This window comes from Eleutherodactylus coqui, chromosome 1, assembly GCF_035609145.1.
Source record: "Eleutherodactylus coqui strain aEleCoq1 chromosome 1, aEleCoq1.hap1, whole genome shotgun sequence".
Lineage (NCBI taxonomy): Eukaryota > Metazoa > Chordata > Amphibia > Anura > Eleutherodactylidae > Eleutherodactylus > Eleutherodactylus coqui.
In genome coordinates this window covers 483113732-483131871 of record NC_089837.1, presented here as the reverse complement: position 1 = coordinate 483131871, position 18140 = coordinate 483113732, and the positions used below count along the sequence as shown (strand labels likewise).

Below are 18140 nucleotides of genomic sequence, written 5' to 3'. Positions count from 1 at the left end.
GGATGTTGCCATGTCTGCCCGTCGGATCCAGAAGTCACACGTCAGGCATTCATTGTGATTAATCATAACAAAAATAGCAGATGTGTTGCTACTTTAAACGCAGCCGGGCGTTTCCATGTATCCAGCAGACATTACAGCAACAAGCCGAGATGCTTATCACCGAAGGTAAAACCTCACAAGGCCCTGATGACTGGAGACAGAACAGCGAGCCGCGTCTTCAGATTGTTGCTTTGGTTTATTCAAGGCCTAATATTTTGGAAACACTTTTCCATTTTAAGTAGTGTACAGAACAAGAGCGCCAATAGCGACTTGTTGGTACACAGAGAAAGACGTCTGCGCCAGTCTCCTGTACAAGGCAAAAAAATAAACACATGACGGCTTCATTCCAGAAGGAGAACCATTGCTGTCCGTGTCTGGTAACGTAACTCGGTCACTGATCTGCACTTCCACGGACAAGAACGCTGCCGTACGGCATCACGACTCAAGTAGTTCTGCGCTTAACATTAAGACACACCTGAAATGCCGTCAGTTTGTGAACCAATATTATGCAAAATGTAACGAAACCTATAAAAGTAGTGAAATGGCGCATATATTAGTTTTTTACCCAATACAAAAAGTTTTTTAAACTTGTCTTCCTACTAAAACAATGCCTCTTGGAGGAAGCCCTACTACAGCCTAAGGGCTCGAACACACTTCTGTATGAAAATATGGATCGAATATATGAATTCTCTCTTCAATTGGTTTCATTTCCATTTCTGGATATTATGTTGTGAGTCTATGTTTCACTAAAGGGCCACTCCAGTGAAAGCTGTGGAGGCAGAACCATAGTCCCATTGTGGTGGAGTCGGAAAAAACGTACAGCCTCCAGACTACAAAAAAATATTATAAATATGGTAGAATTCATTAAATGCAGAATTTGTTGCATATTTTTTTTTTATAGGAAAGGTCCTACAAATATACATTCTATTTATCTGAGCCCCTATATCAAAAACACTGATTACTGGGACGTGGAAACAGCAATGGAAAGATACTTTGGTCCATCTCTGTGCCTCTACCAACATGTCATGGTGTTGGGACTTGGTTCGAGGAGCAGAACATCTGCAGACTTCATTGGTGAACCCAAAGTCCAGATCTCTGTCCGATCGAGCATCTTTTGGACAAACTAGGATGCTGTATCTGTGCTCGCCCACGCGGCCATCATCCCCCATATTACTATCCAAATCTCTTCTCGAGGCAAATCCTTCCACGTATCTATCGGACTTTGGTGGAAAGCGGTCTAGGAGGGTTACTGCAGTCATTGAGGCTTAAAGGTGGCCCAACACTATATAGAAAAGTATAAATCAATTCGACTTTCATCACCTTCTACGTGCGTCCCGATACTTTTGTCAACATTGCGTATTACAATGTAAGAGCACGGGTACTGCGTTACAGTATATAGGTTTATGGTTTGCGCTCTACCAAAATAAGTGCTGTCCTAAAACCGCTGCACAAAATTATACAATTTTTAACCATCATTGCTGCAGGCATTAATTTGACAGCCTGGCTTCTAAACAGGCTAAGAAAATCCTGTGTGACATTTGGCTTCCAATTAGGACGTGACCGGATCTGATTAATGGGCGCTCCGTCCACAATTAATTCGGTTTGTCACCCAGCTGAGGCTTACACAAATTCCAGGAGAGACCTCTGCCTCCTGAAAATATTCGGAAACGCTCTTAACCTTCACCCTCCTGTATCATCTGCCAACATGAAACGAACAGCAGAAACCTGGGCTATTCTTCGTGTTTCTACATAAAGTTAGAGAGGCTTTAGAGAAATCCTAAAGCTAGAATCTGCAAGCGAAGATGACAAAACCGTCATAAAACGCGGAAGAGATTAAATGTTTCCAGAACGGATACCAGAGAATATTCATCATTGGGCCGGCACTGTTACACAGAAGTGATCCATCAGTATGCACACAGGAAACGGTCAATTAACTAGACTTCAAGATCCAAAAAGGGGAAGCATGCGGATGTCAGGGGACACCCGGCAAGAGATACATGTGAGAAAAGTTGGAATAGGAGATTGGTTTTTTTCTCTTCAACACTGGGAAATTATTTCCCTGTAGATACTATTTAGAAAAAAAGTGTCAAACGATCGGACTGTCAGATTGTACTTGTCATTACTGATTAAATAGTAACAGTGTTTTGGATCGTTAGCTGTATTTCTCAAATGCCCACCGCCTTGGAGGGACAGTTTTACAAGCACTGTTAGCCCAAAAATCACCAAGTTCCATTTTGATGTCCATAATGAAGAAATTTCTCAAAATGATGCCGCCAAATACAATTTCTTTGATTGTTGCATACACAAAATAGCACTTCTTAATAAGCGGGTTCCCATAGTAACTGCTTAAATGCAGAAGACACGATCTGCGACTCCCCGAATATCCCATTATGCATATTACTGCTAATGGCGACCTAACAGACAGCACCCATTAGATCGCTGTTAAAGAGAAGCTGTCACCAGGTTTCTGCGATAACAGACACCCGAACTAGTTTCCATAAAAATCGCCGTTTTATCAGGTGCGAAGCGAGCCGAGCACAGCACAACTCATTTACGAGTATTGTGCTTCCTCCACCCTCCCATCACTGATTGAAAGCTTTTTCGCTATACAATACATATGGAGAAAAGTAGGTGGGCAGAGACCTGGTAGGTCATAAACCGGGCGAGATTTCCTTTAAATTGCCCATACACATTAGGCATATAACGCATCAGTGTGATGTACAATATCTCCCCACAAAATCCTACAGCATATTGGCGAGTGGGGTAAAAATCGGCCATGATTTGCAGAACATTAAGGAATTTTGGACCACACTTTTCTGCAAAAGTACATCAATATTTCTGGGATGCCTTGCATGCAGTGCACTCTTCAGTCAGCCACAACAATTCAATAGTATTAGTAAGGTTGTCCATAAGAAAACTGCTTTCTTGCAAAACCAACAGTATCCATGTTCACAGGTTGCGTCTGACATTGCAGCTCAACTCCACTGAAGTGAATGGGGAAGAGCTGTAATTTAACACGCAACATCCGGACAGAAAAAACATGCTTTCGGTAAAAAGCAGCCATGGTTTTCTAATTCTAGACGCCACTTTAAGGTTAGAATCTGTCTTGGCCATTCCAAAACACAAATCATGTTTTTCTTCATCATTCAAGTTGATTGACTTGTGTGCTTTTGGTCATTGTCTTGTTGCGTCAGCCAAGGTCTCTTCAACCTGAGGTCATGGACTGATACCCTTACATCAAAAGGTTTTGATACACCTTAGAATTCATTATTCCTTCAACAATCCTAAAGCCTCCAGGTCTAGGAGCAGTAATGTAGCCTCAAAGCCAGGATGTTCCATCCACCATACTTCACGGTTCGGATGAGGATTTGGAGCGGAGTGTTCTTCTTCCTTAGCACTGTGTTTGTGCCAAAAAGTTTCACTTCTATCTCAACTATGTACAGAAGTTTCCCCGAAGCATTGTGAAACATCCAGGTGATCTTGGACAAACTTGAGGAGCCACAATGTTTTCTTGACAGCAGCGGCTTCCTTCATGTGTCTTACCATAAACAACATTTGATGTTCTTCTAATAGTGAAGACATGAACAAAAAACTTTATAAAAGGGTTCTCTAGGTCATTAAATGTTACACTTGGACTCCTTCTCCACTCTTTCAAGATTGTGTTGTGTTCTTGGAGTGACCTGAACAGAACACCCATTCCTAGGGAGAGTAGCAGCAATCCTGACTTTTCTCAATCTGTAGATACTTTGACTATGGATTGATGTATTGTACACCCAAGCCAACTGCAATGCTTTTGTAGCTTTTTCCAGCCACGTCTTCTGAAAGTGGTTTTGTTAGTGCGAGGCATGCCTTGATGCAATCTTTCTTAAAGTGAAAAAGATTTTCAGTAACCAGGCTGTGTGCGCCTTTATTTAATGGGCAAAGCACCTATGAAACGTACACTTCTAACCTCATCTCCCAAATTGAAACACCTTCAGTAAATTAGCATTTGGGAAATTTATGAACCCAAGTTCAATTTTTCTCTATACCGTGGAGGTTTGCTCAATTAAACACCACAAACTGTATAACAGTAAGTATAGTTAGATTGTCTATAATGGTTTCTTAATCAGTCCAGATTTTATTAATAGTCAATGCAGGAATCCAAGTATTTCCAAAGGGTTCACTTACTTTTCCTAAACACACCGTTAGCACTGATTTAACGGTATTGTCCAGTTATAAACGATTAATGGCTTGTCCTCAGTACAAACCATCAGTAGAAGATCAGCGGGGGTCTGCCACCTTGAACCGCCACCGATCAGCTGTTCATTAGGACAGTGTGCTTGTGCATGGAGCAGATTTCTGCAGGAAGCTTCGATCTCTTCCCAATGGCCAAGCTTGGTATTGCAACACTCTCTCATTCATGTCAATAGGAACTTTGGCTGTAATACCAAGGCTGGCCACTGCTGTGGGAACAGAGCCGTCTGCTTGCTGCATAAATCAGCTCGGTACATGTATACCAGCCTGGCAAATAGCTGATCGGCGAGGATTGCAGGTGGTGGCCCCCTAGTCATGTAATGTTGATAGCCTATACTGTAAATAGGTCATCAATAGTTTTATAACTGGGACAACCCTTTTAATATTCTGCTTCCCTGCCTAAGTGCACTGTAGGCTTGAGGTACAGGTCATCCACACCCCAAATATCATCAAGAGGGCCCATGAGCAATATGTGGCTTGCACGTTACAAACTGTGGCTCACAGTAGACATACGATGTGCTTTTCTATAAACTTATAGTATCACACCAAACTGCACATCCATGCTATTCATACTAGCAGTCCAATAAACAACCATGCTTCTGTCCAGATTCCAGAAAACCAAGAAATGGAAGCAATACTGTAGCTGGAAAAGAAAACTACTGCAGGAAAAAAAAAGGGCAAAAACGATGGCAGCCGGACTCCCTGATCACAAGACCTTGTCTGGACATCTCGACTCCACGAACACAGAGCAAAGTGTATTGTGGAGATTAACAAGCTTCCATCAAAGAGTCATTTAATCACTCAGAGTTCTAAAACATAGGGCATGACACCGGCTGGGCACAAACACAAGCAGGGGGGTGAACTTCAACTCTTGGCGCTCCCTCCATCCATAAGGCACGTTGGGCCACTCACCCGAGGCAGCTTTGCCGCGACGGATGGCCGTCCCGTGTGTATGAGATCTCTGAGAAGTCTCGTCCACATGGCTGGCTAATCCTGGTATTAGCAGCCACAGACCAATTTTCTGCGGCGAAATTCCGGACGGAATTCCTGCGGCAAATCCGCCCTGTGTAAACCCAGCCTTAGGCTGCCTGTCCACAGGCGTAGCGATATCCCGCGGCAGATCTCCGCCGCTGGGGAGCAGGAGACAGCTGATGGTTCTCCGCACTGAGCCTATCTGACAGATAGGCTCACCGCGGAGAATCACGGCAAATTGCAGCATGCTGCGATTTGAATCCCGCGAGCGGAGAATCGCTAAGATGCTCCCCACGTGGACGCGGCAACTACGCTTTCCATAGCAACACTATGGAAATCTTCAGACAGAGCGATTTGCCGATGATTTATCGCCGGCGGTATCATGCCCGTGGACATGCAGGCTAAGTGCAGCATGTGAGTTGCAATGGCAGCCTTTTGAAGGCTCTCAGGCTTCCCATGTATTCCTGCCCAAAAGGCTGCTCGTAAAAAGTACAATATACTGCAGTACAGAGTTATTGCAGTATATAGTAGTGAACAGAAAATTAATAGTTCAAGTCAATATGGGGAGAGAACAAAAAAAAAAAAAAAAAAGTTAAACTAAGTTTAACAGTTTCTATAAGGATAAAAAAAAACTATAATAAAATGTATGAAATATTAAGATGTACTGTCTATTAAGAAAACACCCCTCCCGAGATGAGAACTAACGATACTTGACAAATAATAGCGGGAATGTGCGCTCATGTTAGGAAAGCTTCACTCAAATAAAACTAATCTCATTTCCACATTGGCGGCTAATCACAGTATACATTTCAGTTAATCTCCAGGATTTTATGGGTTTACCACCAAACAGTCCAGTCTTACATAAGTAGTATGACCAAGCGGATTCCACTGGTATGTGTGTAGCCTTCAGGGTCCAGACAGCAATAACCTACAATGTGTAGCAGTAGAGAAACCGCCTGGAAGGCAGAGAGGCTGGGGAGGAATAGCACACACTTGCCTAAGGACTTCCCTAAGGACTCCTTCACACTAGCAAGGGCAATATCGCACTTTCCACTATGTGAAAGCCCCATGGATGCGAGGCATTTCCGAGAATAGCCTTATGGGGAATCCATTCATCCCTGCCGGCAATAAAGGGATTCCTCGGCTGGCGATGAGGGGATTTCCCCACCATGGCTGTCACAGCCATGGCAAAGGATCGTGGAGTTCTTCCTTTGCTTTCAATGAGGCCGGTGCTGCTGCCACCGGCTCTATTAAAAACAATGCAAAAAAGATAGAACATGTGGCGATATCACTCATGCGACATTGTGTGGGAAAAACATTGCAAATGGGAATGAAACCATTGAAAATCATTGATTTCATAATTATGCGTTTTCACTCACTCTTGTATTACACAATTTTAATCGCCAGTGTGAAGGCCCCCTTAGATGGGCAGCTCGGCCATTCAGGAGTCTAAATGAGGAGGGACATCTACTGCAAAAGCTGCAATTACAGGCATTTTGGTTCTAACTCTGCTTTCTCAGGAATAGATTTAAAGGGCTTGTCCAACATTTAACCACTGAAAGCCTATCCTGAGCATAGGTCATCAATAGTAAACCGGTAGAGGTCCGCCGCCAGAGGCCCCAACCAATCAGCTGTTCACTGGGCTATCATTTACAGAGACAGCTCTATTTTCTCTACAATACCTTAGTATTGCAGACGTAGTTTCCAATGAAATAAATGGAACTTTGCCTGCAGTACCAAGCTTAGCCATTGCAAAGGAAGTGGAGTTCATAGAATGGTAGAGTTGGAAGGGACCTCCAGGGTCATCGGGTCCAACCCCCTGCTCAGTGCAGGATTTACTAAATCATCCCAGACAGATGTCTGTCCAGCCTTTGTTGGAAGACTTCCATTGAAGGAGAAATCACCACCTCCCGTGGCAACCTGTTCCACTTCCAGCACACTTGAGCTCTGTACATGAATGCACCACCTGGTCAAAAGCCGATTGGTGGGGGTCCCAGGGGCTCGATTCTGCCAGCGGCCTATCCAGTTTCCATAGCATGTGCTTCAGAAGGCAGAATTCAATATTAAAACATCTGAAACAGTTCTGCGTACGTCTGTTTACCATCAAACTGCTTTCAGCCGCACTCAGTTTGAAAACTGTGCCAACCAAATCCTCAGGTGTGGCTTCATCCACTTCACATCCACACCTAGGCTGCAATGTGTAAACACAGCCCACATGGGGTAGCGCGGGTGTCAGGAATATAAATTTGCATGTAATCAGCTGCATATTGACCATAACAAAGCTGCTTATATAGCATCTAATTACTCCTTCACCTGTGCTCGCGGATGAGGGAGTGAACTGGACCTCTGCTCACTGTATCCATATTTAAAGGGGCACTAACTTTTCAGATAACTTCTGCCCCTCTACTAACCTGTTTGTGTCTCGCAATTTACGTAATATACTTGCATTAAGAATTTTGTTGCTTTATGACCGATCACGCTTCAATTGGCTGCCACTAGGGGTCAACCTTCCAGCTTCCCTGCAATCCTTTGTCATAAGAAACAGAGCTTCTTTAGTAACAATGATACAGGGAAGTTTCCATAGCAACATGAGTGGGTTTTCTTTACAAGTAGCTCCTGTGCACTCACAGGCTGCAGGCTGGCAGATCTGCAGACACTGTGATAATGATCTTCACAATCAGTCTCTCCTGTTACAGTGTGTGTCTGTATACATACCACACACACACACACACACACACACACACACACACACACACACTAGTGGTTTACTAACAATTTGGCTACAATGTCTCTAAATACCCGATTGCCCCTAGAAAAGCAGAGTGGTGGGCATTCAGATACTGAGACCCTGCTGATTAGACCACAGATTGTGCAGTGCCGCATGGGAAGTAAGGGCAAGGAAGTCAGTACAGTGAACTAGTGGCAGAATGCTAGGCTTGCTACACGCCACCTCCGTGAAAATGGATTGCAAACAGCAGAAAAATATTGAAGACCACCTGAAAAATCAGGAACTTAGACACGAAACAAGGTGCAAATAGCAGCAAATGAGAAGGCAAGGGGAACCAGGTGTATTCATATATGTATAAGTTCTGCATAAATACTAAGAAATACAGGCGTATTTCACAGACAGCAAATGGACCCATTCAAGCCAAATAGGCTAAACACACAGGCAATTCTTCACATGGACCAGTGGTCACGAAACATCTATTCTGAATAAGACTAAAAGCACAGAGACAAAGTATCACCAACAACCATATATATTTCCCATAAGAAAGCAAGCCATCTAGTCTAAATGCCATAAACCGCTTTAAAAGTTATTCGATTAGAGTTTCTGGGCGCGCGCCAATTAAAATCATGGTTTTCTGCAGTTCCACGCGTTCATTACGGTACAATAAGCCCAAACTCCAGCAGTAAAATAAACATGATATATGCCATTTTTAAAGGTTGCTAATTTCATAAAATACAAAAGTGTAACAATTTGCAGCCCTGGAAACAAACTCTCCCCAACAAAACACCACATATACAATGTATCTTCTGCTATAGGCTGCAGTCACTACTAGAACCACTCACCACCTGCGATGGGCACTAGTGGCTGCAGCATACAGGCGCTTCAACAGCTGCTTATGGAAAGTCCAACTCCAGGCAACAACTGCGACCTCAGGAGCCACTTGGGAATCAACATAGGTAATACGACTGTCAACGGCACCACGCAATGCAGAGCGGCACTGCCACCAGCCTCCAGATCCTTACACAGGCAATACTCAAACCTTTACTACCGAGGATAGAAGATATCCTGCCCATTGTGTCTATAGACAGGGGGATCACCAACAGAGAAGGCATCAGAAGGAAGAAGCAGAGGAGATTATAGGTGCGACACAGCTGTACATACTGAGGGGGGAGATAAGGTCATTTACTGCCAAGATGATTGAGAAGGGGGGGGGGGGGTGTCAAGCTTCTGGAGTCTCTTCTTTCACTGCATAGAATAGTGCAGCATGCTACGCTAAACAGTTTGATAAACAGTAATATTTACACGGGCGATTTTAATCGCATGAGTTGTGCGATTTGCGAGACGGACAAAAATAGGACCCCTTATTTTCAACGGGTCTATTAATGTGGGCCATGGAGGTTGCCATCTTGTTTAGCTGACCCATTACTCAGCAAAAGGGTAGGAAGGGGGACACGGAGGAGAAAGTCAAGACGTTTTGGTCAAGTTACACAAGGACACAATGACAGCGCAACTCTAGTCAAGGTCTAAAAATGACTACCCGATTAGTAATGGGCGCCTACTGATTACTTATACTAATAGTCCTTGAACGAACTTATCACCTATCCACAGCAGTAAGATCCCCATCGATCCCCGTAACCTGGGTCCCGATTTCCCTGTCGTCCTCACTGTGGGCTCCCAGCAGCCCCCCGTGAATGGAGTGGTGGTCTTGCATTCACAGTACTGCTCCATTCATTTTCAATGGGACATCCAGAGATAGGTACAAGCACCTGACTATTTCCATAAGCCACATTGAAACGAATGGAGCAGCGGGAGTGCATGCGTGGCCATCACTCCACTTAATGTGACACTATCATGGGAGGAGCACCCCCACAATGATGAGAAGAGGGGGACATGGATCCTCTGTTTCAGGGGTAGTTGGGATTTAACTGAGAAGATAAAATTAATTCTGGTAAATCCCTCTAAGTAGCTTTGCTTCATTACTGCAATCAGTAACTGCCCCTCCTTACCCAGCAGAGGTTTAGGCGCTGTTCACATCTGCACTACTATTCTGTTCGCCAAAATTTCCCTAACGTTTCCACTTATTGCCATTATTCCAAACATCCACGACGGTACAAACAGGCGAGCACAGATGGGAGGCCAGCCAGGCGGTGGAGGACGGGCCCTCGGCCAGCCAGGCGGTGGAGGACGGGCCCTCGGCCAGCCAGGCGGTGGAGGACGGGGCTTAAATAGCATTAAAGGAGATGTCCCGAGGCAGCAAGTGGGTCTATACACTTCTGTATGGCCATAATAATGCACTTTGTAATGTACATTGTGCATTAATTATGAGCCATACAGAAGTTATAAAAAGTTTTATACTTACCTGCTCCGTTGCTGGCGTCCTCGTCTCCATGGTGCCGACTAATTTTTGGCCTCCGATGGCCAAATTAGCCGCGCTTGCGCAGTCCGGGTCTTCAGCTTTCTTCTATGGAGCCGCTCGTGCCAGAGAGGGGCTCCGTGTAGCTCCGCCCCGTCACGTGCCGATTCCAGCCAATCAGGAGGCTGGAATCGGCAGTGGACCGCACAGAAGAGCTGCGGTCCACGAAGGTAGAAGATCCCGGCGGCCATCTTCAGCGGTAAGTATTGAAGTCACCGGACCGCCGGGATTCAGGTAAGCGCTGTGCGGGTGGTTTTTTTAACCCCTGCATCGGGGTTGTCTCGCGCCGAACGGGGGGGGGGGGGTTAAAAAAAAAACAACCCGTTTCGGCGCGGGACATCTCCTTTAAGAAACTATTAACAGGGATTCCATTGAAATCAATAGGACTGCAATGTGCAAATGCCAGTGATTCCCAACCTACAAGAATGTTACCACTAAATACCATGTCAGGGCAGGTAGGTAGGCCGGTAGGTAGGTGGAGCTTCCTGTAGTTCCAGTTCAGTCCTAGAATTTGGCTCAAACATGGAAACGAATTAGTCTTGTTTCTAGGGAACCCCTGATTCGGGCTCAAGTAAGCCCATGACTCCTAGGTAGCCTGGTTGGCACACGGTGACCTACTGTAAGCACTGCCATTGATTTCGGGGTAAAGGCATTTGAGTCCCTTCATTCTAACAAATGGTGCGGCTTCCAGCTATTCTGAAGCACCGTGCCAGAACTACAACTCCCAGCAGCTTCAAGCTACCGTAGCTAGGAAATTCTCAAAACAAGATTGGTAACGGCACATAAAAGCCAAATTGGACGTGAAGAAAAACTTCCATTCAACCAAACATTGCGTAATGTTCCGGCCAATACCAACTTTGGCCTTTGTACGCCGTTACCGGCCTTGTCAGAGAATCTGTATCATCAGTGCAGGGCAGTCGGACTGACCCCGCCAGGTGACCTATTGCTGCTTTAAGAATGGCTTCAAAATAATATTTTTGTGGTATTTTTTATTTAACCCCCTAGTGACAAGTTTATTTTGCTTAAGGACCAAGTAATTTTTATCATTGCAAGATCCATAAGTCATTGTCCTAGTCGTATGAAAGCTTGTTTTTTTTGGGGGGAACGAGCTGTATTTTTTCATATCACCACTCTGGGGGTACATACAATGTGTTGTATAACTTATTACATTATTTTTTATTTATTGTTTTTTTTTTAGGTGGGGGGGGTGAAAAAAAAAAAAACGTCCAGAGTTCCCCCATTGTTTTGGGGTTTAGTTTCCTAGGATAGTACACTGCATTACTTAGGTAGTGCATTCTAATAAGCCTATGACCGTATTAAACTCTGCCAAAAACAGGTTTAATTGACTGAGTTACATGGTAAACATAGGGGCATTCATGAGGCTTCTGGCTGCCATTGGTGCCTTGTGATCGCACTGTGGGGTGCGATAAGTGACCCCATCATCTGCTTATATGCTGTTGTTGCTTGTGGCCTGTAAGAGGTTAAACTGTCAGAATCTGAGGCTTTTCCTTGTCCTAGAGGTTAGAGCAGGAGACTGGCCGTCAGTAGTCAGGCAAGCCACCGCCCTAGGCTGATTTCACATGGGCGAGCGGGATATCGGGCCACGAAACTCGGCCCAATATCGCACTTGGGAACATATGATTATCCCACGGATGCAAAGTATTTTTATGTCTAACACCCCGCAGCACTTCAGGGAAGCAGCGATCCTCTGGTGCGGCTTTCAGCAGCGCTGGAGGATCGGCAAGTGTCTCACATAGTTTGCATCGCATGCACCTCGCACGCTGTGCAATGTTTTCCCCCGACTCCAAGGGGGCACCCAAAGATAGGGAATTCTGCAAAAAAAACCCACTCATGTATATAATCTCACGCGACTTTCTCAGCTGTAGGAAAGCAGCCTTAAAGGGGTTGTCTCGTGCCGAAACGGGGTTTTTTTTTTGCATAGGCCAGGACAAACCCAGGGGATGTGTTGAAATTTAAAAAAAAAATTTTACTTACCCGAATCCCCTCTCTGCAACTTCTTCCTTCTTTTCCTCCAAGATGGCCGCCGGGATCTTCACCCACGATGCACCGCGGGTCTTCTCCCATGGTGCACCGTGGGCTCTGTGCGGTCCATTGCCGATTCCAGACTCCTGATTGGCTGGAATCGGCACACGTGACGGGGCAGAGCTACGCGATGACGCGTAGAAAGGGGCGGAACCAGAACGCCGCTCGTGCCCGGACCGACCAGAAGGGAGAAGACCCTTCTGCGCAAGCGCGTCTAATCGGGCGATTAGACGCTGAAATTAGACGGCACCATGGAGACGAGGACGCCAGCAACGGAGCAGGTAAGTGAATAACTTCTGTATGGCTCATATTTAATGTACGATGTATATTACAAAGTGCATTTATATGGCCATACAGAAGTGTTTAACTTGTCATCGCAGGACAACCCCTTTAAAAGATGTATGTGGAGGTTCAAAACTCATTAGTAGGGTCAGTTAAAGAAAGTGTATTGGCCGTCACAAAGGGGTGAAAATAAATAATACTGCATCCAAGAATTTGTGAAGGGAAAAAAACCATTTAGCTGTAGATGTTTTTAGAAGTCAGTCCCTGCTGGGAGCTGTAGTTGCCAGCAGGTGACAGGTGTAACATCCCTCACAGGTCACACCTGAGGATCCACTTTACCTGCAGACACTCCGTTCCAACGGGACGACTGATCACTCAAAAGAGGGAATTCAAATGAAAGTTGTTCAGGTAAACACTAGTTCTTGCAGCCCCCCCCCCAAAAAAGTCGCTGGTTGGTCAAAACAGACGTCTGATGCAAATTCGCCGTTTGCATTTGCACGGCTTGCGAATGATTTCGCATGGAGATCCCCGGACAATCATTGCTCTGCATCAAAGCAAGAAGATCGACTGTCGTTCATACGTATCAACGGCTTTTCATACCTTAAGCGAGCGTTCACACAACACACTGTGCGGTTCCGTCAGGGGGTTGCATCAGCAGTGCTGTAACAGGACCCCCCAATGGAGACTAGCGGAAGCACACCCTTGGTGTAATGGACACGGAATGGACACCATTGTGATGTCCGTTTTACAAGGATTCCCTTCCATTTCCGTTTTAGTACAGAATGTATTTAACTCCGCTATTCTGTACTCAAAATAAAGAATGTAAGTGAAGTCCCGTTAGTCTCTGTTGGGGGGGGGGGGGGGGGGGGCTATGCTACAGCTCTGTTTTCTGCACTGGTGACGTAAATCGCACAGGGTACGGAAAAACAACAACAATTTACAGGTCTGCATGAAAAACCGAATCAGCAATAATTGACGATTTACTGCTGAGCGTTCCCACCTAACAGTTATCGTGCCAGCCACGCGATTAACGGTTATTTGCCTAATAACCGAGTCGTGTACAGGAGCCCTCACGCCACACAAAATGCAAACAATTAGAGGTCGGCCACACTGACACTTTTATGTGTGTTTCCTTATCTGCGGTATAGTGGTAAGCATAGCCATCTTCCAAGCAGTTGACCTTGGTTCGATTCCCGGCCAACGCATCTGGATTGAACCCAATGACCCTGGGGGTCCCTTTCCAGCTCTACAATTCATATATGTGAGAAATGTACATAGAAAAAGCATGTATTTTAGGCACATATGTACAGTTTTAAAATCATACGCGCGTCATGCAAGTTTTCATCTGTTTTTATATGAAAAAGTAGTTGCACAGAAAGGCTAACCTAAAGGGCTTGGACCACAACTGCCAGCTATCCCTTATCTACAACTTGCTGGTTGCTGCAGGTCTCACCGCGGAGACCCCCCACGACCTCCAGAACAGGACTCAAGTCTCTGTGGGGGGGGGGGGGGGGGGTGGTCGCTTCTACTAACGCAGCACCGGCTGAGCACGGATGATCGGCGCCCATTCATTTCCGCTGGGCTGACAATACGCCGAACGCACCCGCTCAGGTATCAGCAGCCCAGCGCTCCATTCACTCCCCTCCTGGGGGGCAGAAAAGGTGCCTTCAGACGGAACGATCATCACTCAAACAAGCGAAGGATAATCGTTCAGTCTAAACCCGAGCCAACGCCAACAGTTAACCCTTCGTTCCCATAAAAACCACAGCTGGCTCGTTCAGTTTAAGCAGCGCTCGGCCGGTCACAGCCAACAACTCTTGTTTGAAACCGCAACAATGTATCAAGCCAAGAGCGAACCAACTTACTGGGACATCAGGGGGTTCCAACCAGAATCGGCTCACCTTGTGAAAACCACAACTCTACAGTAAGGCTGACGGCGGAGAGGAAAAAAACCCAGGACCCCCGTTCTTGGGATGGTGGTCTCGATCAGGATGCTTAGGGGGCAGCTTGCCATTCTGATAGACCCCTTTACCACCTATGTATCCAAGAATCGCTCTGTTTGCATTGGCAAAGAAGAAAACGCGCATTTCACGGATAGCCCTACACGCGAGATATGAGGCACCGCCTGCTGGAGGGATCCCCATGGAGGGTCAAAAATGAAAAAAAAAATCCCAACTTTCTCCTGGGAGATCCAGTAATCCCAGCATAGATCCCCAGGAAGGCCCATCCAGTGGATCCCCATGACAAGTGATCCCCCTCCGCACAGGTGACAGATCCGCTGTCCCCACCGAGGCCACCCTGCTGCAGAGTCCCCGCACAGCCGGGCCCTTCTGCATTGCTGGATCCTCCCCACCCAGCCACCAACCTCCGCAATGCTCTCCCCGGAGACCTACCTCTCACCCCCGCAGTCCGCCCCCCTCATCCCCGGTCCGCACAGCCAGACCCCCGGCGGAGGAGGACTGCAGTGCAGGGCAGGTGGCGGCACGCAGGGGTTACAGGTGACGCGCAGCACTGACCTGGGGCTTCCCTGTGGAGGCTGAATGGTGCTGGTTGGGTGGCAGTTGCTGCTGCTGCTGGGATTCCTCCTCCTCTCCCTGCAGGACTGCTGCGGCTGCTGGCAGCGTCCTCTCCGCGCGGTCCCTTCTCTCTCTGCCGGGTGTCACCGCCGCTGCTCGGCTGCTCTCATGTCCGGGGAAGACGCCCTCCGCCCAGGTGTTCTACTCCACAGCAACTTGGTATCCCCGGTATCCCCAGCCGACGTGCGCGTTCACGGGCTGCTCTCTCTCTGTCAGCAGGGCCGCACATGCGCGCTGGAGGCTCCACGCGGGAGCGCGCAATCCAGGATTCGATCGCTTGTCATTTTCTTAAAGGGCCAGCAACAAGTCACCTGTTTACTCCCGACCCCTGTAATGCGGACAGACAGACCCCATAATATATCTGTATGGTAAATATTCACCCTTAAAGTAAAACAACTATATGCCAAAGGATAGCAACATTTTTATTATATTTTTTTTGGTTGGGGGGGTTAATACATAAGCCCCTTAAGGACGCTGCACCCTTTTTTTTTCCATTTTCGTTTTTTCCTCACCCCTTTTAAAGAATTATAACTCTATTATTTATCCTTCGCCGCCGCTGTCTGGGGGCTTGTTGTATTTTTCAATGGTACTATTTAATTTATCTTAGGGCTTATTCAGACGACTGTATATCGTCCGGGTATTCACGCCGGCCGATATACGGCGTCTCTCTCTGCAGGGGGAGGAGGCTGAAAGAGCCGGGAGCAGTGCACTGAGCTCCTGCTCCCTTTCTGTCTCCTCTCCACCCCCTGCACTATTTTCAATGAGGAGAGGCAGGGCGGGGGCGGAGCTAATTCCCAGAACTTAGCCCCGCCCCATCCCACCTCCTTTCATTGCAAATAGTGCAGAGGGGTGGAGAGGAGGCAGAGAGGGGGCGGAAGCTCAGAGCACTGCTCCCGGCTCTTTCAGCCTCCTCCCCCTGCAGAGAGAGACGCCGTATATCGGCCGGCGTGAAAACCCGGCCGATATATGGTCGTGTGAATGCACCCTGAAAATGTACTGAAAAACGTAAGAAAAATTCTAAGTGGAGTGAAAATAAAAAAAAGGAAGTTTCAGCATATTTTTTTTGCTGTACTACTTTTATTTCTTTCCCAATAATAACTTTTGACCGCCATAACTTTTTTATCTTCCCGTCACCATAGCCGTGTGAGCGCTCATTTTTTTTTTTGCAGGACATCCTGTAGTGTCTACTGGTACCATTTTGGAGTAAATACAACTTTTTGATCACTTTTTATTACATTTTTTCTTGGAGATAGAGTGGCCAAAAAAAGCCCAATTCTAGTGTTATTTTTGTGCGGGGTTAATAATGCATTATTTTGATAAATTGGACTCTTTTTTGCAGGATGAGTTGTATTTCTCAATAGTACTATTTAAAAGGGTTGTCTGTTCACCTGTCAATTCAACCTCAATAGGAGTGAAGGGGTTAAAATAATGAAAACATACTTACCCCTTCCGCGTCTGCCAGGATCCAGCGCTGCAGCCCCGCTGTGGTCCTGGTGGTTGTTGTGATCGCTGCCGTCACGGGAACTCACCGGTCATTCTCCTTACATTTTTCCTGATGACCATATCTAATATTAATAAGCCTACATGCTGTTTCTTGCACCGCACTTTGACCCCTTTGCTGTAACATTGGTGGATGATGTTGGTGTCATTAGATGACACACATACTCACCGCTGCCGTAAAATCATCAAATGTCTATGGGGGGCGCTGCTGTGCTTCAGGCATGCGCTGGAAGGAGTGAAGCATTGCTAAGCAACACAGCATACACTGCCCAACCAAGAGCGATCGAGAGACAGTGAGAGAAAGATAGAGAGAGACAACAATAGAGAGACAGAGAGAGAGCAATACAGAGACAAAGTGAGAGAGAGACAGTGAGAGAAAGAGCGATAGAAACACAGAGAGAAAGCGATAGACAGAGAAAGAGAGCGACAGTGAGACAGAGAGAGAGAGCAATAGAGAGACAGACAGAGAGCAATAAAGAGATAGACAGAGAGCAATAGAGATACAGACAGAAAGAGAGCAATAGGGAAACAGAGAGAGAGTGATAGAGAAACGGACAGAGGGACTGTGATAGAGAAATAGAGAGACAGACAGAAAGAGCGAACATTAGAGAGACAGAGATAGCTATAGACAGAAAGAAACAGACAGTGAGAGCGATATAGAGACAGAGAAACACAGAGAGAGCATAGAGAGACAAAGAGAGCAATAGAGAGAGATAGCAATAGAGAGACAGAGAGAAACAGACAGAGAAAGAGCAATAGAAAGACAGAGAGCGATAGACATACAGAACGAGAGCAATAAACAGACAGAGAGAGCGATAGAGACCTGGAGAAAGCGATAGAGAGACAGAGAGAGAGCAATAGAGACAGAAAGAGAATGATAGAGAGAGCAAGAGACAGAGGGAGACAGAAAAGGAACAAAAAAGACAGACACGCTGAGACAGAGCGATACTGAGACAGAAAGATAGAGATAGACAGAAACAGAGAGAGAGACAGACAACGAAAGAGACAGATAGAGGGAGGCAAACAGAGAGAGAAACAAACAGAGAGAGAGAGACAGTGAGAGACAAACAATGAGAGAGACAGACAAACAGACAGAGAGAGAGAAATACAGACAGAGAGAAAGACAGACAGAGAAGGACAAACAAAGAGAGAAAGACACACAAACAGAGAGTGAGAGTAAGGGCTCACACCCACTGGCGTTTTTCCCCCCACTGCGCTGCAAGAGTAAATGAAAAGTCTCGCAGCGCAGTGCGAGAAAAAAAAAGGCACTGCTGCCGATCTCATTGAAAGCACTGCTTTCTGGCAAGCCCCGCAGTATGATTATCAGGGAAGCGCTTGAAATATAAGCCCTTCC

At 46.3% G+C, this 18140-nt stretch overlaps 1 protein-coding gene across 1 annotated transcript in view; it reads right to left on the bottom strand.

Moving 5' to 3' along the window:
* Positions 1–15364, bottom strand: part of ADCY6 (adenylate cyclase 6) — a 180610-nt gene extending 165246 nt beyond the window's left edge. Inside the window, exon 1 of the mRNA XM_066585787.1 lies at positions 15227–15364. The gene's annotated coding sequence lies outside the window, so the exon portion shown is untranslated. The remainder of the gene's footprint in view (positions 1–15226) is intronic.
* Positions 15365–18140: the final 2776 nt, after the last annotated feature.